We start from the raw sequence: 25,172 nt of genomic DNA, 5'->3' as shown, positions 1-25,172 counted from the left end.
GGGTTTTTTAATTATTAAAATCGGATAATTATTAAGAAAGTTATGGAATTTTTTATCTCGAAAATTAGGGGGCATTTTTGTACCCAATTAAAACGATAAAACTATGAAAAACTGTGACCTCTTCCGCTTGACCAAACACTTTAAAATATCATAACTTCCTCATTTCTTGGTCTATTTGCATAATTCAAACACCACATTGTAGGTAATTAAAAGCCCAACAAGATTAAGATGACATCTTTTTAAAAGATATATAAAAATGTTATTATTTTTTATTAACCACTAATTAATGAAACCCAGAGCATCAATCCACGCATATCTTTCCATATGAAATCAAAGCCCTCTCAAATAAAATTGCTGTATTTTTATATATTAAAGAAACATTTCATAATGAACGGTTACGTGTTTATTACCTTAGAACGAGACCTTTTTATCTACATACACCAATGGTCCCCTTACATGGAAGTCACCATTTTGTGCTGCCATTTTTCTACAGAAGCCCTTAACGGACAATTTTTTTTACTAAGTTGTCTCCGATGATGGCATGTTGGTCTGGTGGCGGCTACCGTAGCTTCTCTATGTGTTTCAAAAGCGAGGGGTGAGCAGTGGACTAAGTCGTTGGGTGCCATTTGCAACCTCACCACTAGATGCCACTAAAATTTACACACTGCACCTTTAATGCAAGTCTGATAGGTAAAAGAAAATTGCTATTTATGTTTTCAATTTTAACTTATTTTTTTATGTCTGCTTTTGTAGCAGAGGAGAACGCTCGTGCTGCTGGAGAACAGTACGCATATATCAGATGCGTGCACAAAAGGAGCAGAAAACTCATAACTATTTTATTTTAGTGAAACCTCCTCATTTATGCTGTGATTTTGGCAAGGTGTTACAGCATATAATTGCTATAAAAATATATAAATGCTGCGTTCATCCCGTGTAATGCAGCTGCGCTATTGCAATGGTGGAGGATTACGACAATGGCTTGTGTTTATTGGCCGGGCACATTTAGCTTACAAACTAACAATTGGATGCCAGTCTCATCAATATGAGGATCAGCATTCAGGAGGTGATTTGCATTAACTATTTATGGTTAAAATGGGCGTGTATAGGGATATGAGGCAGATTCACGTATGCACACTTTCAGGTGATCTGTGATTTATAAAAGGAACATTGCTTGGTGGTGTGCGAACGCTTTTATAAATCCGAATATTTTTTTTTGTGAACGCTATTTTTGGCTTTTGTGCGTACGTAGACTTTAAATAAGGATCCTACGCACAGTTTTATAAATGAGGCCCCAGGAGACTTAAATGGAATACAAATCACTCAACTTTAAACATGCATGTAAATTCAGTCAAGGAATCAGCCAATTACCGGAATTGCTTCACCCTAACTGTAATCAATAATAAAGATTGAAAAATAGACACCAACCTATTTGTTCCTCTGTATCTTCATCCTTTATTCTGCATGGTTGTGGATCTGTCATCTTCTCAAGCTCCTCTTTCACCAGCATCAACATTATGTCATGAAGATTTCAGTTGTCACACATGGAGTGATTTCTCTGTGTGTTTGACTCCAGCATTTATTGGTGGATTGTTGTAGGAGGAGCTTCACTGAAGATCTCAATCACTTTCACTCTATGGGTGTGAACTAGAAATGAAAAGAGAGGCATTAAAACATTTAATTTGGTGTAGACCTGGGCGATTTTCCTTTTTTTTATTCATTTGAATAAATGTTTTTATTTTATTTAAATCAAGCGATCAAGGTTTTGAATAGAAGTTAGTTACACATGTCAAAGTGAAATGATTCAGACATTACTTGATTATTACAGCAGGGATTTCCTGCATTGAAAACGAATCAGGACCCACCCGGATTACAGATTTTATTTATTTTATTTGATCTGTAGATGCTGTGGGATAAATTGAGAGCACCACTGTCTATCTCCCTCCCACTTTTAAGATCTCTGTTGCTCAGTTTTTATCTTCAATAGCAACAGACAAAAATACAGATGACTGAAAACATGACCTAAACATCACATAATACTTGTACTTAAATTATAGCTCCATGGGAAACATGTCTGCACTGACGGCACAAAGTGAGCTCAGCCTGAATGAAATGACTAAAAACAATAGAGAAAATATATTCAAATTACTGACAAAATCATTGACAAACATCTTTTCAAAATTTCAAATATGCTAAGGGGCGGAAAGTTCCTGGTAAATTTCCAGAAATTGTCCATGAAAACTTAATCTGGAGAATTTTTAAATATTCTTAATTAGAAACTTAACAGGAATTTATGGGAATTTTTGGAAATTATGTTAATGTATATAAACTGTACCATGTACAAACATGAATAAACGTATTGTTTGGTCATAAGCAAACATGCATGCAAGGTAATACAAATGTTAAAAATGACGTCTTGACTGATTTAATTGTTAGTCGAACTTTAATTAATTCTGTAGTGGCACAATAACCCGTTTTAAACAGCCAAGGAGCTGGGAAGCAATAAAAGTTTGTAGTTTATTCTCCATCCATTTGAAGATTGTTTCAATATAGCAAAGTATAACAGTGAAGTCAACAATGAAAACGAATGAATATAAGATTATACAGTCAACCAAAAAATATGTTTTCCTGCACTCACCCCCATGTTTCCAAAGCTGTAACTATTAATCGTGCAAATGAGCGTTTTCTCAATGAATGAATTTTAATTTATTAATTACATTTTTAGACACTACTTTATATTATCTCACCTAAGGGTAGAAATTCAACTGAAATTACCTTAAATCTTGATGTTTTAAACAAAATTATGCTGCAAGATTTTTATTTATGCATGTTTTAATCACTTTGAAATAAAACATCACAATCACATTATTTTTGAAACATGTAACTCCTAATAATAGCTGGGATTGAAAAAATTTTACACAGCGGGGTTAAGCCTCAGGTATACAATGATAATGAAATGATAACTGTTAATACAGGGGAAATAACTCGCAATTATCATTTTTGCCCTTTAAAAAAATATATTTTTTATGCATAATACAAGGACGGTCAGATGCAGGATCATGGATGGATGAATGTGGATATCTATCTATTATAGACAGCTATATAAACAATATCCACCTTTAGTATATATAGACAAAATTTGATTGAATAATTTGTGTTTAAACTAAAGTTTCTAGCAGGTGTTACAACAAACCCTCTGTTCACAATGAACCCTAACTGAGGTAACGTTTGCACTCCTGTCACTTCCGGTGTACGTGGTAGATCCCACAAACAAACTTTAAAGGTGCCATTTGTAATAATTGAGGTAAAAGATTTAAAAAATTAGCTACACGCATCAAAAGAATGAGAAGAAATAAGGGCAAAGATTTCATTAAAAAAATGACAAGGTATAGTGCTGCAGAAATATCAATCTGAATTAGCATGCTAAATTACTAGCTACAGCCCGACTGGTGTTGTAATACCAGTTTAGACCATGGGAGGCGGTATGCGGGCCACGCACATAACCGCCAGCCAAACTGCAATACACGAATAAGTCGCATGTGTGGGAGTACAGCCCTCTACTACTACCGCTGAGTCCGAAAACTAAGGCAGCTGACTTGTTGGCTTAAGATTCATGAAGGCAGCTCAGAGAAATGCAATTCGGACAGCCATGGATTCGGACATGCCTTGATGCCTTCCTGCCTTGCAATAGGGGTTTTGTACGTATTTCAGTTCAGGGAAGAGAGCGAAAGAATGGCTGAAGCAAGAGACATTTACCACTACCACAAACATTTGCTGCAGGGAACAACGCGCTCGGAATCACAAATAAAATATGATAAATAAAGTAACTGAACCAGAGTAAATACTGGCACTGCTTTTCATCGCTGGAGACAACTAATGGACATGAAAGAAATGAGGTTCGACTCCGAAATGACAACATTTCTTTTCGATTGGTAAGTAAGATGCTGTTAGTATTTCGCTAGAAGTTCACTTATAATAGGCATTGCGATAACCTATGCTTAGCTTGTACATGAACTACGGCTTTGTGCAGTAAATGTGGCTCCATCTGAAAGCAGCTGATGGCGATTGACTTTTAATCAAGAAACCGGCTTCACTGACGAGAAGCGCAATGACTATCGAACGCAAATTATTGCGCATCCTTAGCTGTTAGCATTTAATAGTTAGCTCTACCCACGGATCCGATCCGGTTTTCACCCGTTATCTACCAAGCTGATGCTAAAATGTAACATTAGCTAAGAAGCTTGAAATGTCTTCGATTATGAACACCAAATGGACGCACGAAACTTAGCGGAAAACATTGCAATTTTAATGAGACCGAATGTTTTTTTTTGTGACTAATGATAACTTAGTTGCTAATGTTAATCAAACTTGATATATGCTGCTAAATTTGCAGCTGCTAAATTAAAATAGACCAACTCACTTTTCTGGAGGTATACTGCCCCCGTCTGTTTGGAGTGTGGAGTATGAATTGCTTTTTTATTGGGCGGACATGTTAAATGGTCCCTTTCAGGTGCAGTTTCCAGAACAAGGACATTGTGTATAAAAATATTAAATCTAACGCAAATATTTTTGAATGATATAGCCAAAGTAAAAAACGCCTTAGTTTGTACCCCTGGTGACCACCAGCTAAACCAGCATAGACCAGCATAATTCCCATGCTGGTTTGATGCTGTTTTTTTCAGCAGGGTAAATGTAAATAAGAACTAAAATAAGTATACAGATGCAGTTCTCAGGTAATTTTAAAGTTGTCTGAATAGCGCACATCTTCTGTTTTGAGTTCTCGATCTCCACAGTACACTGATTCATAATACATGGGTAAAAGCATTTAATAATATTGGTATTAAACGTGCTGGACATTACCTCAAAGTACACAACTGTATGATTCAGGAGATGTTTAAGACGCTGTCCGGACAATGGATCCCTGCTCCAGAGACAACAGTGAGTCCGGGTCAGATTTTCAACTTCATCTCACTGCTAACGGTTAGCGTATTAAGAAATACTGTCTTCTTAATCGAAGAAGCTTTAATTATTTCAATGCACAGCGAACATTTACATGTGGCTGAAGACATCAGGCTCTAGTGATGACCGATTCGCGAGGCATCAAAACCTTTACGAATCTTTTGATTCGAATCTTCTTCTTTTGGAGTTTTATGGCGGTTGGTTACCTGACTTATGGTGCACTACCGCCTCCTGCTGAACTGGAGTGTTTAGCTTTTTACATACAAATTAAAGAGGTATATGACACAGAGTTGTATGTAAAGGCAAACTTGACAAGAAATCAACGATCTTTGATGGCTCAACTGGTATCCTTCCCCTGGCCTTAGAAACTGGTAGGTTCACTCAAACTCCGGAAGAGGACAGACTTTGTAGACTGTGTGAGTTAGGAGAGGTTGAAAATGAAACTCATTTTGTGTTATATTGCCCACAGTAATTCCAAAAAGTTTTTTAGCCCATTTTGTTCCATTTCCTGAACTAGTGATATTTTTTTATTTTCATACTGTGTTGACATAAAATATGCTTTATTGTCTCTGTTTGATTACAATGTTTGCATTTACCAGTTGCATAGCATACTTTCTTATTTTAAAAAGGGAATTATTTAGTCCAGAATTTCTGATTCGAAGATGTGAAATTATAATATCTTTTTTTCTGTTCTTAAATGCACTTCTTCCATTTCCAACATGTAGATAAATGCTATTAAGATGTCTGCTCTTGCTATCAATATTCCCCCTGCTGAAAAAAACAATAAAACCATTATAGAAAATACTAATGGTATCCATTAAAATACCAATAGGAACCATTAGCTTTTACCATTAAAACCACTATGCTGTAGTGTGTTTTGGGCCATATTCCATTAGAACCAATAAAATTCCCAATAAAACCAATATAATTTATGTGATGGTGTCTATTGTTTTTTAGCAGGGCCATGCTTCTTGCCATTTATTACAAATGACCTCTTTTTTACTAAGAGCCACTTTTATGTCAACATCTGCGTGATTTAAAGCTTGCTTAGCTAGTTTGTCACCCCCTTCATTAGCTTCCACTCACACATAAGCAGGGACCCACAGAAACATAATAGGACTTTTATTACTATTTCTCAATAAACTTGCAAGAATATCATATATATATATTGCCTAGTTGATTTAAGTCCCCTTGCAAGGCTTGAAAGTGCTGCATTTGCTGCACATGGATCAGAACAGGTGACTGCTAACCTTGGTTTACATCCTCTACCTATGAAGTGCTACCAGAATGGCAATAAGTTCTGCTCTATACACAGACACATTATCAGTTATTCTTTTGCTGATATTGCATTGAAATGTAGGGATTTTCACTGCAGAAACAGTTCTTGTAGAGGCAGGATCTTTAAAACCATCTGTATACAGGTGCTGGTCATAGATCTGTTGTATAGGACTTGATGTTGATATCCCTTAATGCAAACTTGAGGCACTCATGAGACTCTGTGGGATGGTCAGTTGAGTGATAGCACCCTCTGCCACACTACTCCTCAGCTCTTACATCTCCTGAAGTTGCTCCTTTCTCGTAACTCTGTGCATAAACCCTTGACCTAACCTCAATCTCTAACGCCACAATCTCACCACAACCTGACCATATACACGCAAAACTGTTTGACGGCCAGAGACCCCACTGTCGTCATTAATGCAGATTCAGTGGCAAACGGTTCTGTATGGCATACTATTTGCCAAATTGTATCAAATGCCAAAATCTCATCCCAACCAGACCACACACGTTTATTATAAAAGTAAAAAAAAAATTGTACATACAACGAAGTAAACACAAGTAAAAAATCTAGTTAAAGTACAAAAGCAATGATTCAGTGTTAAGATTCTATAGAAAATATGTGTGATTTAAGTCATGAAACTTAACTTTAACATCAGTTAAAACAATAACAACAAATAACAGACTTCATATGAATAATAAAGAATAATAGAGTACTGAGAAAAGCGCTATATAAATGTAATGAATTATTATTATTAATAATAAATGCCAGATATATATCCAAAGGGAATATTTCATGTTTGACCATCAGACAGTGAAGGGCAGAGCTAGCGACACATTTCAGAAGGACTTGCAGAGATGAATCTGCCCTCAGCGGTGTACACGACACTGACTGCCGCTGATCAACTTGAACTCACATATCCAAAATTGTCAGAGGAAATTTTAATATTCCTATCTTTAATATTCCTATCCTATCTTTACTAACTGACCACAGATTTGAAGTTCAGGAAAACTTGGCTGTCATAAGTCCACACAAGTCACCTCCTGATGTATCCTCGATAAAATGAGTGAATCAAAAACACATCTGATGATGTTATTTGAACTTAGCTTCATGCGAACTTGGAATTGGAACAGTACTTGGGCCCAGACTGATGAAGTCCACAAGAACACAAGTCCAGACATCTTGGGCTTTTGTGTGCATGTAGACTTTTAGTAAAGATCCTTCAGACAGTTTTATTAATAAGATCTCAGCTGATTTCTAAACGTTGTTGCCATATCCACACTGTTGACAATTAATGGTTTCTATCGAGTGTGGATTCTCATGTGTGTGTTAAGGTTAGATTTTGTTTTGAAACTCTTTTCACACTCATGGCATGTGTAAGGTCTCTCTCCAGTGTGAATTCTTGAATGAATCTTAAGGTTACTTTCAGCAGAGAAACTCTTTCCACACTGATGACAAGTGTAAGGTTTCTCTCCAGTGTGAGACCGCATGTGTATCTTAAGTTTACTTGTATCTGGGAAACTCTTGTCACAGTGATGGCACGCGTGTGGCTTTTCCTCAATGTGAGTTATCATGTGGCGTTTAAGGTTTGATGGAAAGATGAAACTCTTTCCACACTGTTGACACGTGTAAGGTTTCTCTCCTGTGTGAATTTTCAAATGTCTGTTAAGGTTACTTGCACTTGCAAAACTCTTTCCACACTGATGGCACACATGTGGTTTTTCTCCAGTGTGAGACATCATGTGTATCTTAAGTTTACCTGCAGTTATAAAACTCTTTCCACACTGATGGCACACGTGTCGTTTCTCTCCAGTGTGAATCTTCATGTGTACTTTAAGGGTAGGATTTGTTCTGAAACTCTTTCCACACAGATGACATGTGAATGGTTTCTCTCCAGTGTGAGACATCATGTGTCTCTTAAGTTTAGTTGTATCAGGGAAACTCTTGTTACAATGCTGGCACGCGTGTGGCTTTTCCCCACTATGAGCTTTCTTGTGCCGCCAAAGGCTCGATTGAAAAGTGAAACTCTTTCCACACTGTTGACATGCGAAAGGTTTCTCCTCACTGTGAGTCCTCTTGTGATCTGCAGGGCGTTCATCTTCTCTGAAACTATTTTCACACTTTATGTCTTCTGTCTTCAGAGTTTCTTTCTGTGAAACATTATGGTTTATTTTTATAATCTGATGTTTCTCATCCACTTCAGCTTGACTCTCCTCTTTCACTTCCATCATATCTAAAATGAAGACAGTAAAGTTCATATTAATAAACTTGGGTAACAAAACACATTTGAGATGTCATGTATCCATGTTATTTTTAATGTGAAGTACATGATGTCATTTCTATTGTCAATTTCTGCTCTTGTAGTTTAACTCTTGTGCTGTGTTTAAAACCCTATAACACTTCTGGTGTTTCGCATATCCAGGCATGCAAACGGGCATGGGTAAAAAAGGTGAAAAGCATATTACCACCCTAGGGGGGTCCAGTGGTTGCTCCCCCGTAAAATTTAGAAAATTCCATATTTTAAAGCATCAATCTGATTAATTTTGAGATGCATTTTTTGCCAACCTTTTTACTTCTGATTAATGCCATATTAAAGTCTCCTGAGGCATATATAAATTTAAGGTTGCCGACTGTCACTATAAAATACAGGACAAAGGTGGGCTACAGCGGGTATGGTTTTATGTGAATATACAGTGTATTGTTTTAAGCCATTTGTCAAAATGATAGCTAATCTCCTAATTTATAACTTTTATGCTTACAACATACGGTAGATTTTTTAATAGTTTCTTAATTCACAGCTTTTAACAGTCTTTTAGTTGAAATATTACCTTTAATATATGTCTAAAACAAAATACTTGTGACTCATTAACTACAATAAGGGTTAAAAAACGGTATCCACTTCATATTAATCTACGTGTGACAAACTATCTATAAGCTGTAGTTTGAAGTCAACATCATCAACAAATAAGTTAATTAAAACACATGTATAGGCTGTGAATCACACACGAGAATGTCCAAGGCAAAACAGCTAAATAACCCACTATACAAAAAGAAAATATGAAATTGTATTATATCACTCCCTTTAATGTACACTTTAGTGGGTCTGTGATTGGATGACAGGTGTCGGTGATCATTCTGTGTAGTGATCAGCCCTGCTGCTATTGGTGCTTATGGTTATTATGCCCTCATTGGGGGGCTGAACCTCACTAAAATGAATTACCCCTGTTGATCACTACTTTAATGTAGATAGTCTACTTTAATGTTTAAAGGTGTAGCGGACGATTTTCTCGAATTTTAGAAAAAAACTACCTTCTCCACTTTTTAAAAAAATGCAATTGCGTAACACTCCTGATTGACAAATAGGACCAATAGTCTTGATGATCCATCCGGAAAAAGAAAATCCTCCGCTATACCTTTAACTAGGAAGTTTGCTTTAAATTGCTTTTATTCTGTACATTATGGCACAGAGTCATTATCAAATCTGAGTCGTTAAACCAAAACAACAAAAACTTTGTGTGAACTCATGTAAATGATGCATGCATATAATGCATTTACTGAACGTATGCACATGAATGACAATAGCCTATTTCGTGTGCCTTGTTAATGGGCGCTTTGCATTTAAATCAGACAGTGCTTGTTTAGACATCACAATGTGCATCTCTTTCTTTTCTCTTTTCTGTTTGAGACATTAAAAGACCCTGATTATAAATTATTTTCTGTAGGCAGGTAATTTTTGACTGGGAACACCACAATTGCTACAAGGTGGGGAAATCAATTTAAAAAGGCAACAAAAACAATCTTATATTGCGATTGTTATAGTTCATATAGTAATTTCAGTCCAAGGCAATAACATTAAAGGGTGTGAATTGTGTAGGAATTTCTCTCATCTTACGGTGAAATTGAATATTGCATTCAAACAAAAGGGCTTTTCACAATGCGTTTAACCCTGGGTTATCTTTGTGTAAACCCTGCTTTTAACCCTGGGTTAAGGATCATTTCACACTTGTAATTTAGAAGCAGGGTTATCACTGCTTGGAAGCAGGTTTAGCAGCGCTTTTGTTGGGTTAACCCCGCATTGTGGTGCCAAACGTATGCAGTGTGATAGGAAGCAGCGTTAGAATATTATGACACTAATTAAACACAGCTGAAGTAGCTAATCAAGGTGTTCAGTAGGGGTGTGCATTGGCACTGCCCTCACAATTCAATTCAATTCCGATTACCCAGGTAACGATTCAATTCAATTTGATTCTACGATGCATTGCGATGCAGAATTCTACTGTACACAACAAGGCAAATTTTTAATAAGTCAAGTAGTAAACTCAAGTGCAACTATTCTCAACAAAAACGAAAGCTGAGCAGCTTTAAGACAATGACAATTATATACCTGACCAGGGCTCGCAAAATTTTAAAATCCCTGGTAGCCTTACGGGCAGACACTCTTTAATTTTTGGTAGCCCGAAATTAATATAAGTAGCCCGAATAAAAAAATACACTGTTTAATGTAGAATATTGATAAATCCTGGATTTCCATGTAAGCCAAATATTCCTGGCCATCACAGCTAACAATTTGGTTCCCAAAACTTTCCCCTATTTTCCAAGGTTTTTGGTTAGCCAGGAATGTTTTCTTTAAGAAAATAAACATTCCCCTAATGTTATTTTTAGGTTATTTTAACGTTCCCCTAACGTTAGAATAATTTAATTGTTATATTACTGAAATATTATATGAATGTATTTATAACCTTAATACATCACACATTGTATTTAGATAACATGGTATTTTATCAAATATATAAACAACCAGTGACTTTAACGCAATATAGAAGACTTAAAGCAGATATTTATTAAAAAGGAATAAACACAATTTCCTTTATATGTTCCCCTAATGTTAGACTCTGAGGTAAAACGAAATGACAAACACACATTCTATTCGCTCGAAAATCACTCAAACATATTTTCCTTGTCACATATTAAGTTAAGTTACTAACTGAAGTTACTAACTGAAGAAAGAAAAAATAAAAGCTAAAACAATGTTAGTCTATGAGGTAAAAATGAAATGACGTTACATTATTTTCGCGCAAGCAGGTGCTCGTGAAGAGCGAAGCCGGGAGAAGCGCGTGCAGAGGGTCCCGCGCATATCAGACGTGCACATTAGAGGATGAGTTTATTTATGCTTTCACTTCATTTCCTGACAGTTTCACTTGGTACGTGAGGATAATGACTGATAAGAGGACACCGAAATACATACAATATGATTACCTAACTAAATCTAAGACAAAGCAAAAACATTAAAATATTATTTCCTCCCCAAGATAGCCCGACGGGGAGGGTGGATACATTTTGGTAGCCGACAGGAATTCACAATAGAAACGAGACGTCGGGCTAGCGATTTTGCGAGCCCTGCCTGAGATGAGAATTTTACACACAGAGTAATTAAGTCTTGTTGAATCCGAAATGTGCCCATATGTCCACTTTCCATGGAAAAGGGTGCGTTTTTATTTACCCGTCTATCACGGTCATCTCCAGAAAATAAACAGTGACATAATCGATTATGGCATTTGCTGCATCGATGCCGAATCGATTATTGTTGACACCCCTAGTGTTCAGGGTTGCTTGATAATTACAGACAGGTGTGTTGGAGCTGGGTTGGAGACTCCTGACCCAGGGATTAGGAATGCACAGTGTGAAACCTCAAATTATAAATACCAAGGGTTATCTCTTAACCCCTGGTTAAGTTTGAACAGCGTGAAACATGAAAAAAATAACAACCCATGATTCCATTAACCCTGGTTTTAGAATAACCCAGGGTTAACAATTTCAAGTGTGAAAAGCCCTAAAGAGTAATCTTTAGTGCCTCGCGTTTTCAAATGGGAATTTTCAAATCGCAACTACAGTAGCCGTTATGTATCAAAAGGTTATTACAACATGTCTTCATTTGCATCTGAGATGTTAGATCGGTCCAATGCTTAATCAAAATGGATTCCGATCAAACTTCTAAACTACAAAACATCTCACAACCTTGTTTTAACCATGGAGTCACAGTTTACTCACTTCATTCGCGCATAAAATTCTAGTCATCAGGATTTTCACACAGAAATTCGCGTCATGGGAGGAGCTTCTGCGACGCCGCTCGCTTTCTGTGATCACGTCACTACTAGAGCAAGCTCCTGATTGGTTAACGTGGCACGTTTTTCAGCCAAAGTTCGAATTTTTCAACTCGCGCGTTTCTCGGGCAACGCTAAATTTGTGCGAACATTTTCGTTTTCACATTGACGTAACATTGAAATCACTCGCGCTTGACGCCTCTACCGCGGCTGGTCTGAACGCAGCATTAGGTCTTCTCAGCTTTACACTTTACGCAATAGCCAACCCATCCCCCATTCACGGGATTGTCGTCAATACACCTGGGTTTGCATCAAGAGCTCTCTTAGCATGAATAAGAAAAATAGAAATTTTCCTTTTAGACTAGAGATGCACCGGTTGACGGGCCATAAATCGGAACCGGACGGTTTTTAAAAAATTTTCGGCCAATTTTTCCGGAAGTACACCCGCATGCACAGACTACATTTTTCAAATGTCTGTTACTGTTAAAAAGCTGTGCAAGTTGCAATGTCTGCAAATGAAAAGTTAATTGTGGAGAAACAAAAGTACTCAAGTCTCACGCATTCACTGTGAGATACATGCATTTCAGTCAGTTTACACACTCATACATTGTCTTTCTAAAAGACTGATAACTTTTCCTGCTATATACAATTAATGGATGAGGCGCAGGGAAGTTCTCTGTCGAGTTCATAGCTGTCTCAAGGTTTTCTCACGCTTCTCTGATGTCATTCAGAGAGCAAGACCTTCAACCCTCACTCAACCATCCATGTCATGGTCTCATTTAACCACTTATGTTTGTATTGAATGTAGCCTACTGCACAGTTACTGCTGTCAATTTTAGATGGTTACAGTTATTGATGCCCAAAACCAAGTTTAGTCTGTTAAATACCAAATAAACATCTTGTTTATGTATACTTTCTTGTTTGATGGTTGATAAGAAAAAAAATCGGATCGGAATCGGCCAATTTGCTTGTAAAAAAAAGGTATAAAAATCAGCCATGAAAAATCCAGATTGTGCATCCCTACTTTAGACTGTTACGGCCAGCTCGTTTTGAACCGCAACATAAACGAGGGGGTCAGACACCAGTTCAATAATCATAAGAATTTATTTAAACATAACAAAAACCACCCACTACAAAACATAAGTCTAGGGAAAAAATAAAACAACAAATCAAATGACAAACAAACTTACTATAACAGATATTAAAGGCGGAGTCCACGATGTTTGAAAAACGCGTTGGAAAAGGAGACGGGCCGACTACCAAAACACACTTATAGCCAATCAAATCAAATCAAATGCCGAGTTGCGTATGTGTGGGGCGGGTCTATCAACAGAAGGTCCAGATTCTATTGGGGTAGGGGCGTGTTTGTTTAGGTGATTTCAAATATCAACATTGGCTTTCAAACATCATGGACTCCGCCTTTAAGGCTACATGATATAAGAAAGCATAAACAAAACAAAATCTCAACGAGAGGTAATGAGCCTCTCTTGAGTTCAACTTGTCAGAGAGTGTGTGAGGCAGACCAGAACTACTGCTTAGCTTTTATACACACACACACTCAGTGTTTGGAATAACGCCGTTTAAAAGAACGGCGTTACGTAACGACGTTCATTTTTCAGTAACGGGCTAATCTAATTAATTACTTTTCCCGCCGTTACAACGCCGTTAACGTTACCGGACGTTAAATGCGGTGCGTTACTATGCACTGACTTAACCTGTGTGATCCAAACGCAACCCTGGCTCACACAGCTAGTGAGGAGGTAGGTTAATAACGAGATAAGCGATTATGATTGGCTAAGGCAGAGTAATGTGTTTCATGGTAGCCAATCAGAGCCAATGTTGTTTTACACATGCCAGCGCACGCGCCTGCGGCGACACACACACAGGGCGAATTCCAATCGAAAGTGATGATCACTATGCCCTATTCCCTTCGAAGATCAAATCTCTTGATGTATAAACTCTAGATAAAGTTGCGCAATGTTGTCTGATAGTGTGGCTAATTAAAATACACTTGGTGATAAAATACAGCGTCTTTTTCTGTTTATTTGGATTTTACATCCCCTTCGCGAAGTGCCCTTCAAGGGCGCACAAACGGCATTTGGAATTTACCCACACACACGCAACAGCTAAACAGAGATTCGCGGCAGCAGAAGAGATGGCGAGTCAGGAGGAGCAATCCGATGAAAAGTTGGCATTTTCAAGGTGGAGATATAAGCACTACTTCAAATTCATTGTGGTCAAAGCAAGAACGTGCATGTAATGTGTACATTATGTCCGGGAGCGAAGACTTTGTCGACATCCGTTGTAAGCAACTTTAAAGAATCATATTGTTAAACTGTTTACTTTTTTAATGAAGAAAACGAAATACAGCAGCCTATGTCTTCCAGACTATTTATCTCATTTTTATTTATTTAATTTGCTACAGTTATTGCAAACACACTTTACTGTATATTATTTAACTGTTTACTTTTGAACAAAACACTTGGAAGTACAGGTTGTTTACTTGACCAGTTGTCTCAGGTTGAGAGAGTTTTATTTCATTTAGTTTGCTGAAGTTAAATGCACTTTATATGGTGTAACTGTTTACTTTTCTTACAAAGATAATACTTGAAGTGTAGGATAAAACTCTTGCTGTCTGTTGACGTGCAATAAATATGGAAAGTTATGTATGAACACCTGTCTGTTCTACTCATTTCAACTGACATGTGAAAACTGCTAAAAAAATACAAATTCTTTGACATATAGCAACTTTTTTTTAACCGTAACGCAAATAGTTACTTTCCCTGGTAACGAGTTACTTTTATTATAGAGTAATTCAGTTACTAACTCAGTTACTTTTTGGAACAAGTAGTGAGTAACTATAACTAATTACTTTTTTTAAGTAACGTTCCCAACACTGCACACACTCCTGTTTCTCAATTAATAATTAGGATAAGGGGGTGTCTCAAAACTCCGGGAACTGTCACCATCAAGGATGTAGAGCACTTGGGTTCGTCACACCTCCCAATCCAAAAAGAGGTTCCCTAAAGAACCGACACAAAAAAAAAACTATAAACTGTACAAAATATTACACACAAAACATTTAGGTCACTTATACTCATCTTTGCAATCCCACTCCATTTCGCTCTCGGATCTCCTGGGCCCTAGGACATCAGAGAGGGATAGAGACAAGGAGGGAAAAATACACAAATGACACAAACAAGTTCACACACGTGACAAAGCATCGGCAATCAAATTATCCTTGCCGCGGATGTGTTTGATCAATATATGAAAAGGTTGTAGGATAAGACTCCATCTCAAAATTCTTTGGTTTTTACCACGCATTCTGTCCAAAAAGGTTAAAGGGTTATGGTCAGTGTAAATGATGATAGGACCACAAATTGAGCTCAAATAGACCTCAAAGTGTTGGACAGCCAATACAAGGGCTAAAGCCTCTTTTTCAATAGTGGAATAAACCTGCTGATGGCGATTAAATTTTTTCGAAAAATAACCAACCGGATGTTCAATTCCACCAGCATCCTTCTGTAGAAGGACTGCACCAGCACCAGAAGCACTGGCATCTACTGCAAGTAGAAATGGTTTCTTAAACTGAGGTGCAACAAGTACAGGAGCATTGGCTAACAGACTTTTAGCATTATCAAAAGCACACTGACATTTTTCTGACCACTTGAATGGATTTTTAGGACTCAATAAATCAGTCAAGGGAGTAACTACGCTGGCGAAATTCTGGCAGAATCCCCGATAATAGCCAACCATTCCGAGAAATCGACGGAGTTCACGACGGGTACTAGGTGTAGGAAAACTAACAATAGCATCAACTTTAGCTTGAATTGGTTTTACGCAACCACGACCAACCACTTTACCTAAATATGTCACGGTGGCTTTCCCAAACTCACATTTTGCAAGGTTAATGGTTAAATTGGCTTTGGCCAGCCGAACAAAAAGTTCTCTAATTTGGTCAAGATGTTCAGACCAGGAAGAACTAAAGAAAACGACATCATCCAGGTAGGCCTCACATCCAGACAAACCGGACAGTACTCTGTTTACCAACCGCTGAAACGTAGCGGGAGCATTTCTAACCCCAAAAGGCATAACAGTGTATTGCATAAAGCTGTCAGGAGTAACAAAAGCAGACAATTCCTTAGCACGAGTTGTTAAAGGCACTTGCCAATAGCCTTTCAAAAGGTCAAATTTGCTGACAAACTGGGCAGAGCCAACTCTATCCACGCAATCGTCAATTCTAGGTAAAGGATAACAATCAGGTTTGGTCAGGGCATTGAGTCTCCGGTAATCGGTGCAAAAACGATAGGTATGATCAGGTTTACTTACTAAAATACAAGGTGAGCTCCAAGAGCTAAAACTGGGCTCTGCTAAATTATGAGCAAGTAAGTAATCCACCTCTTTCTTAAGCAACTCCCTTTTTACAGGGTTTACTCGATACGCATGTTGTTTTACAGATTGGGCCGTACCAATGTCAATGTCATGTTCAATGACATGAGTTCGGGTAGGAATATCAGAAAAGAGAGAGGGGAATGAATTTTATCAACTCAATGATCTCAGTCTTTTCTGATTCAGACAAATGAGACAAATAAGTAGTCAAATCAGCAAGAACTTCAGAATTGTGGAGTCGCCCTTCTACTACCCCTCGAGAAGGACTGTTCACTTCATCCATAACTGATAAACCCAAATTTCCCACCATCTTCTCAGACATTTCTGACATGTTCTGATCAACAGTGGCAGTAGTTGATACAATATTAACTGATAGAGAAATCACAGGAGTCACATAAGGTTTTAATAAATTAATATGACAGACCTGTAGTTTTTTTCGGCAATCAGGAGTGTTTATTTGGTAGTTGTTATTAGGAAAACATTTTGCGATCGTATATGGTCCCATAAACCTAGCCTGAAAAGGACTAGTCAACACTGGTAACAATGCCAACACTTGGTCACCTACTTGAAATTGTCTAAATTTAACCTTGCGGTCAAACAATCTCTGCATCTTCTCCTGGGACTTACCTAGTTTTCGTTGAGCAATAGCTCTAGCTTCATAAAGTCTGTAACGAAAACTACTCACGTAATCCAAAACATTATCTGGTGGATCAGACGTCTTCCACTCATCTGCCAAAACGGCAATAGGGCCCCTGACACTGTGTCCAAACACTAACTCATTAGGACTGAACCCTATGCTCTCTTGCACGACTTCGCGAATAGCTAATAACATCCAAGGAAGTCCCTCTTCCCAGTCACAGTCCAGTTCAACACAATAAGATCTCAGTAGTGACTTCAGAGTCTGATGGAATCTTTCTAGCGCCCCCTGACTCTGAGGATGATAAGCACTTGAGATGTTATGTGTGACCTTAAGTTGTCGCATGACTTTAGAAAAATGTCGAGACATGAAGTTTGAGCCTTGATCAGACTGAATATTTTTCGGAATGCCGAAAATTGACATAAAACTAGTCAAAGCCTTTAAAATTGCCTTGGTAGTGATAGACCTCAAGGGGTAAGCTGCAGGGTAACGTGTAGACTGACACATTATAGTAAGCAAGTAAGCATGTCCAGCCTTAGATCGCGGTAAAGGACCTACGCAATCGATTATCAAATGTTCGAATGGGTTAGTAACCGCAGCTATAGGCTGTAGAGGAGCCAACGGAATTTTCTGATTTGGCTTCCCAGTCATTTGGCATGTATGACAGGACCGAATGTAGTTAATCACATCGCGTTTGACTCTAGGCCAATAGAATTCCCTTAAAATTCTGTCATAGGTCTTTCGGACACCCATATGACCCGCAACCCCCTCATGAGACAACTGTAGGACGGCTTGACGAAAGGTAACAGGAACCACAATTTGGATTTTAGGATCCAAAACAGGTTCAGAAGCTATAGGTTGTTTCCTACAAAGTACTCTATCTCTAAGGAAGTAAACAGGAAATAATTTCTGATCACCTCCTTCGTCCACCAAAGAAAACAGATCCTGAAGGGTGCAATCCAACTTTTGTTCTTTGATTAATTCATCTCGGGTCACACTATAAAGTGGAGATAAAGAACAAGCATTAAAAAGATGGTCACCACAATGAAATGGACTTTTAGGCAAGGAATCAGACTTGACCATATTGTCAATAACAGGCTGTAACTCAGACACAGGAATCTCATTTCCAGTACTATTGCACACAGGATTACATTCTGGTGAAGAGGAATTCTCAGAAAAAATTAAAGTATCACTAAGAATAGTTTCCCTTTCATCTGAAATTTCCTTAGCCTTAGCTCGAGTTATCGCACAAGTAGGGAACAGGTTTGAACAGTCAGGGGAGTTAAATGCTTTGCATCTAACAGAAACTATAGGCGAAACCCCACGATATGACTTTTCCCACACATTTCCCCCTGCTAAATCATTTCCCAGTATGAATGTGACACCAGGAACAGGAAGTACTGGACGAACACCCACCACCACATCACCTGACACAAGCTTGGAGTTCAGATGAATGTGGTGGAGAGGAACTTCCATAAACCCCATCTCAAACCCTCGAACGAGTACATGAGCTCCAGTAGCAGTAGTGTCAGACAAAGGCAGAAGTCCTTCCAACAAAAAGGACTGAGAAGCGCCAGTATCTCGAAGGACACAGACAGGAACAGTCTTCTCAGAGCCAGGTAAAGAAACAGTCCCTTCTGTAAGAAAAGGTGCATAATCATTATGACTTTTAACATTTTCAACTTCAGAGACAACCTTCTGCATTTTCACGGAATGAGTAGGAGGACTATGGTTCTCACATGATGTAGAAATTAATCCAACAGTTTTAGCAGACCTCTCTTTTTTCTTAAGAATCATGCAATCAGAAATTTTATGTCCTACTTTTTTACAATAAAAGCAAATAAGCTCTCCTTTTACACGTGTAGGAACAACATAATCAGTGGAAGAATTTTGAGCAACATGTTGACGTTCAAAAGTTGTTTTGCCCTTTCCCAAAATGCTAGTCTTAGGTCTATGCAAATCATTTAAATGACTAGTCGAACCTCGGTGGGTAAGAACAAATTCGTCAGCCATGAGAGCAGCTTCTGACAACTTACTCACTTTATGCTCATTTAAATATACAGTGACAGCTGTCGGTACACAACGTTTAAACTCCTCCATAAGTATCAGCTCTCTAAGCTGTTCCTTAGTATTAACTTTCATTGCGTTACACCAACGATCAAACATGGTTTCTTTTTCTCTGGCAAATTCAAGAAAAGTGCACTTCTCAGACTTGACAAAATTTCTAAACCTTTGGCGATATGCCTCAGGTACCAATTCATATGCTTGCAGCAGTGTAGATTTAACCGTTTCATAATCACGACTTTGTTCAACGGTCAACGCTGAATACACTTCCTGTGCTCGCCCTGTCAAAACACATTGCAACAATAATGTCCAAAATTCCTTGGGCCATTTTAATGACTCTGCAACACGTTCGAAATGAGAGAAATATTTTTCTACCTCCCTCTCAGAAAATGGCGGGACCATCCGAATGTTTTTAAAAACATCAAAAGTAGGTGCAGCTGGACCAAATTCATTATCCGAACCTGAAGATAGAGCAGATTTCGCATTCATCTCCAACTCATATTTCCTCAACTGAAAACGTCTTTCATTTCTCTTAAACTCAACATCTCGCTCTAACTCCTTCTCCTTTAAAATAAGAGCATCACGCTCAGCACGAAGCCTTTCTGCATCAACATACAACCGCTTCTCTTGTACAGACATCTCACCAAACTCTACATTTTTATCAGTATCATACAAAGACGTTGTTAAAGTCTCCTCAGAGTCTACAACTTCAGCCCTTACCTCTAAAACTCCTTGCTCGGAAAGTGCGCTTTTTAGAGTGTTCGTCAGAGTTTCTTTAAGCTTCTTGTCGTTACTGGTTAACTCCACAGCAAAACGCTCGGCAATCTGCAACAACTCTTCCTTTGTGAATCTCTCTAACAAATCTCCGAAGGAAATGCGAAGAAATCTTCGACGATCGTAGACATTCTGCCTAAAACAGTAGTTAACTCCCAAAACAAACAGTAAACACACACGTGAAAATGCCACTAAACTATAACGTTGAGACTACAAATCCCATAAGCCACTTCGCCAGGGACCGTCACAGCATACACACTCCTTGCAAACCCCACTGAGTTACAAGATAGATGAAGACTTACCACAAATCGTTCCCCACATCATCTTAGGCATAACAAACACAAACAGTAAGCAAAATGTCACTTTAGATGAAAAATGAGAGACTTCAGTTCCTCCCTATAAACAAACTAACTAAACCTACCTATCTCTTCAAAGGCGTACCGGACTCGAGGCGACATTAAACGCTGAACTCAAGGTCAGTTGGTACATTTAAACCAAAAGCCTGAAGCGTACCTCCGACAGAGATTTAAAACCTCCGCCCAGAATAACCTTCAAAAATAAGAAAGGCAAAACAACAAACTAAAATAACAAACAGTGTCTCGATGGAAGGATTATAAATCCAGCTGAGAACACTCTAAATAACTGAAGTCTACTCATTTATACAAGTGAACACTAAAACATTATACTTTACCTATACATGTAGCTATCCCGGACGAGTGTCCCCATTTTATGTTACGGCCAGCTCGTTTTGAACCGCAACATAAACGAGGGGGTCAGACACCAGTTCAATAATCATAAGAATTTATTTAAACATAACAAAAACCACCCACTACAAAACATAAGTCTAGGGAAAAAATAAAACAACAAATCAAATGACAAACAAACTTACTATAACAGATATTAAGGCTACATGATATAAGAAAGCATAAACAAAACAAAATCTCAACGAGAGGTAATGAGCCTCTCTTGAGTTCAACTTGTCAGAGAGTGTGTGAGGCAGACCAGAACTACTGCTTAGCTTTTATACACACACACACACTCCTGTTCCTCAATTAATAATTAGGATAAGGGGGTGTCTCAAAACTCCGGGAACTGTCACCATCAAGGATGTAGAGCACTTGGGTTCGTCACAAGACAAAAATTATATTACAGCTTGATGGCAGGCGTAAGACATCATGAAAAAGTGGCTCTCACTTATTATATCTGGTTTTAGTCATGTGACATTGGCTCTGAAGGAAAACGCGTTATGAATTAGCTAGACAGGTAGGCTAGTGCTTTATGTCCCTCTCTGCGACCTATAGTTTTTCAAAATGGCGGCACGACATGGAAACCTCCATGAACTTACCTATGTATTAGTGGTGGGCAGAGCGAGGCTTCGTGAAACACTGAAACAGTTGAATCAATTGTGCCGTATGTTTCGAGGCTTCGAAACATCAATCCGAAACCGCCTCCACAGTGACACCTAGCGGTCGTTTGCATGTCTTTACATGAAGCAGCCTTGACAAGATTTTAGACGAGCGCTGACAAATTGTATCCCACATGTTGTTTGAGTAACACACAAGTGATAGGATGGGAGAGTGGATAGTGCTCTCGACTCTCATGCGTAGACCTTAGGATCGAACCCGGGAAATGCATGCGCTATATGAAGGTATATTTGGTGCAAAACAACTGCACACCTGTGACAGTGGAATTTGTATTTGTAGAGATTATCCACACATGTGTATCAGTAAACTTGAAGTCGCTGAGGACGAGATGCAAACTTGTAGATTTTTTTTCTTTCCCTCAAATACAACACAACAGTTACACATTCACAAATCCTTCAGTGCAGCTGCACAAATCCCATTTTACAAATCACAGATTAAGAAACTCACAAGTTCACATTTTTTGCTACAATTGATGCAGTAAATATGGTGCATAACCTACTTGAACGCCTGCATCAAATAATGTGAAGTCACACACAAATTTTGTACATTTGCAAAATAAGTTTGTGCATCTGTGCGATGAGACTTGCATGTGTGTACAATTTATTTTTCACCAATATTTTTTTATTTTTTTAATATTTTCTAGCCCAAACACAAGTACATAAATACAACTGCTTGAATCTGCTGCTACGAGTTTCAAATACTCTTTTTCGTGTGCTCTCTCTTCTGCACCAAATATCTCGAGATAAATGGTGCGAAAGTGATTTGTATACCTGTAGGCTTTGGCGAGCACTGTTCAGCACTGCCCACCAGGTGGCGCCCCCGACACTCACTGAAGCAGAGTTTATTAATTACCACCAATGTTTCAGCAAAGTAAATCACCTTTATCAAGGTATTATTTTCACCAAGTGGAGAACAATATAAATGGGAGTGCTAATTATACACACATGAAGGTAATTACATACAATACTCCAATGATTCATTAGTAAACAAAATATAAGTTTCATAAATTTCAAACCATCAATATAAGTAGATTAAAAAAATACAAGCAGCAAATACACACATTTTAACTTTAAATAAGATACCAAATGATGTAAGTCCCATTCATTTTTAATATCATAATAACAATAAAAACAACCCAAATCAAAATCTACTTTTAAACCATGTGTGCCAATGTTCACTTTTAATATACCTAAAAGGCCTTCTGTCCAAGTAAAAATTGTTCAAAGTCACCTCACCTTCTAGAAGGAAATTCCCTCTCAATTCCTATATACAATAATGAAGTAATAGGACGATTAAGTTCAACAAAATGCAGTGCTAATGGCAGGTTCATATTTCTGCATATTATTGCACTCTGATGTTTTGCGATGTGTGTTTTATACTCTCTATTTGTTTTTCCTACATATGATTTACCACAGTGACATGTTATCAAATAAATAAGCTTGTATTTGTTTGGGGGTGAATCCCAAAGATATTTCCATATCATTAAGATTCTTAATTAAATCATTTGGTCCCTTATATATTATTTTTAGACTTTATATATTACATTTGACCTTAAGGAAGACTTTTCTTCAATGTTAACGGATGATAACTGTCACAGGAAGGCAAGACATGGCAAGATGAGTGGATCCAAATGCAGTTTTTAAGTGTATTAAATCCAAAAAAGGTACAGGAGCACAGGCAAGAACACGAACAGTTACACATGACAGGAAAAAACCAACATAAAACAACGGCTGACAAACAGGCAATCAACAGGCAGTTTACAAAACAGAAACAATTAATTACTATGGAAACAGATGGGCAGTGGGTGGAGTATGAATTAATGTCCATGGCAACAAAAAAGGGGGCGGGGCAACAAAGGAATAAGAGGGAAATAGGGCAGACACAGACAGGACTCTTGACCTTGGCCGTACCCACCATTGAGGTCCGGACTGTTTTAGTGAGTATCATAGTAAACTACTGATTATGTCTTAATATGTCTTCCGAATGTAAACATTTTATTACATTCTGTCTTAAAGTCCAAAAAACAGTACCTGTTGAAGTCATTAAAGTTACTTAAATAACAAAAGAAGAGAAAATCACTCACTGGTCCTGACTGTAACTTCGTAAAAAAAGATTAATCCATATTTAATTTTAAATAAATATCTTTTTTTGCCAACAATCCTTAATGTTGAGCTCTGCTCTATGAAGTAAGTTGGTTTATTATTGGTTTATTATGCAAGTTCAGCCTTGCATTATGTTTGTATCTTACAGTTAGTATAATGCATGTAATGAATTCAGGGCAAGAAGAATATTTATCTAATATGGGGTAATGTGAAGTATTATAATAATTACATATCATTTTCTTTCATGGGATATGGACCCCCTAAAGTAGCCTTGGCCACCCCATTTATAAAATTCTAGTTCTGCCACTGCAATATTGATGTTGTATTTCAGCATATTAAGTGTATAATAAGTGTGTGCATATTGTGAATGAATTTAATAAACAAATTCTTGATAGCCTTTGGTTAATTCACTAAACCGATCCTATATTCAGTTAGCCTATGTTTACTTAACTGACAGTGCCCAGGATGGTAACATAATTATTTCAATGTCTTACTAATAAACAACACAAGTCTTGCGCATACTGACATGGTTTGAAATCTATAGTTATTCGATTCTTTGGTTTTCTGATGTGTTATAATTCATATATGTAGAGCAGAGAAATAAGAATTTTTTTCCTGGCGTGCATGCCCAAAAAAAATACATATGGACCTCGGTATTTATAAAATCCTGCGTACGGCCCTGCTCACGACAATAAGAATCCACTCTCAATAGTGTATTACAAGCTGTAGGTTTTTTAATCGGATCCCTATATAAACAATTACATGCTATCCACAAGTCTAAAAAGCTGATTTGATTTGGTTTAGCATCCAAAGTAAATGTTAAGAAATCAGAACAACTGTTTATATAATAATAAAAAGAATTTAGTTGTTCAGTAACCCGATTCAAAAAGACAGAAATAATCATCCAAATTAGTATATTAGAAGAAAAAGCATGATTTAAATACACATATTTTTCTTCAAAAAAAGGTTATTTTGCAAAAGAAATCACAAACGTTCTTTCCATGGCCCCACCTCCTGTTTGAATTAAAAATTAGTCTGAAAAATAAAATAATTTGTTTTATGATATTAAAAATGAATGGGACTTACATCATTTGGTATCTTATTTAAATGTAGGCCTATGTGTGTATTTGCTGCTTGTATTTTTTAATCTACTTAAATTGATGGTTTGAAATTAATGGAACTTATATTTTGTTTACTAATGAATCATTGGAGTATTGTATGTAATTACCTTCATTTGTGTATAATTAGCACTCCCATTTATATTGTTCTCCACTTGGTGAAAATAATACCTTGATAAAGGCGATTTACTTTGCTGAAACATTGGTGGTAATTAATAAACTCTGCTTCAGTGAGTGTCGGGGGCGCCACCTGGTGGGCAGTGCTGAACAGTGCTCGCCAAAGCCTACAGGTATACAAATCACTTTCGCACCATTTATCTCGAGATATTTG

At 37.6% G+C, this 25,172-nt stretch overlaps 1 protein-coding gene and 1 pseudogene across 1 annotated transcript in view; both read right to left on the bottom strand.

The window, feature by feature from the left end:
* LOC135768462 (uncharacterized) overlaps positions 1–25,172 on the bottom strand; it is a 140,883-nt gene that overhangs the window by 46,503 nt on the left and 69,208 nt on the right. The window lies entirely within an intron of this gene.
* The window catches only part of LOC135769147 (uncharacterized), a 36,930-nt pseudogene that overhangs the window by 10,095 nt on the left and 1,663 nt on the right, over positions 1–25,172 (bottom strand).

The sequence above is a fragment of the Paramisgurnus dabryanus genome, chromosome 3, assembly GCF_030506205.2.
Source record: "Paramisgurnus dabryanus chromosome 3, PD_genome_1.1, whole genome shotgun sequence".
NCBI lineage: Eukaryota > Metazoa > Chordata > Actinopteri > Cypriniformes > Cobitidae > Paramisgurnus > Paramisgurnus dabryanus.
Note: the sequence above shows the minus strand (reverse complement) of the source record. Positions and strands in the feature narration are given on the sequence as shown.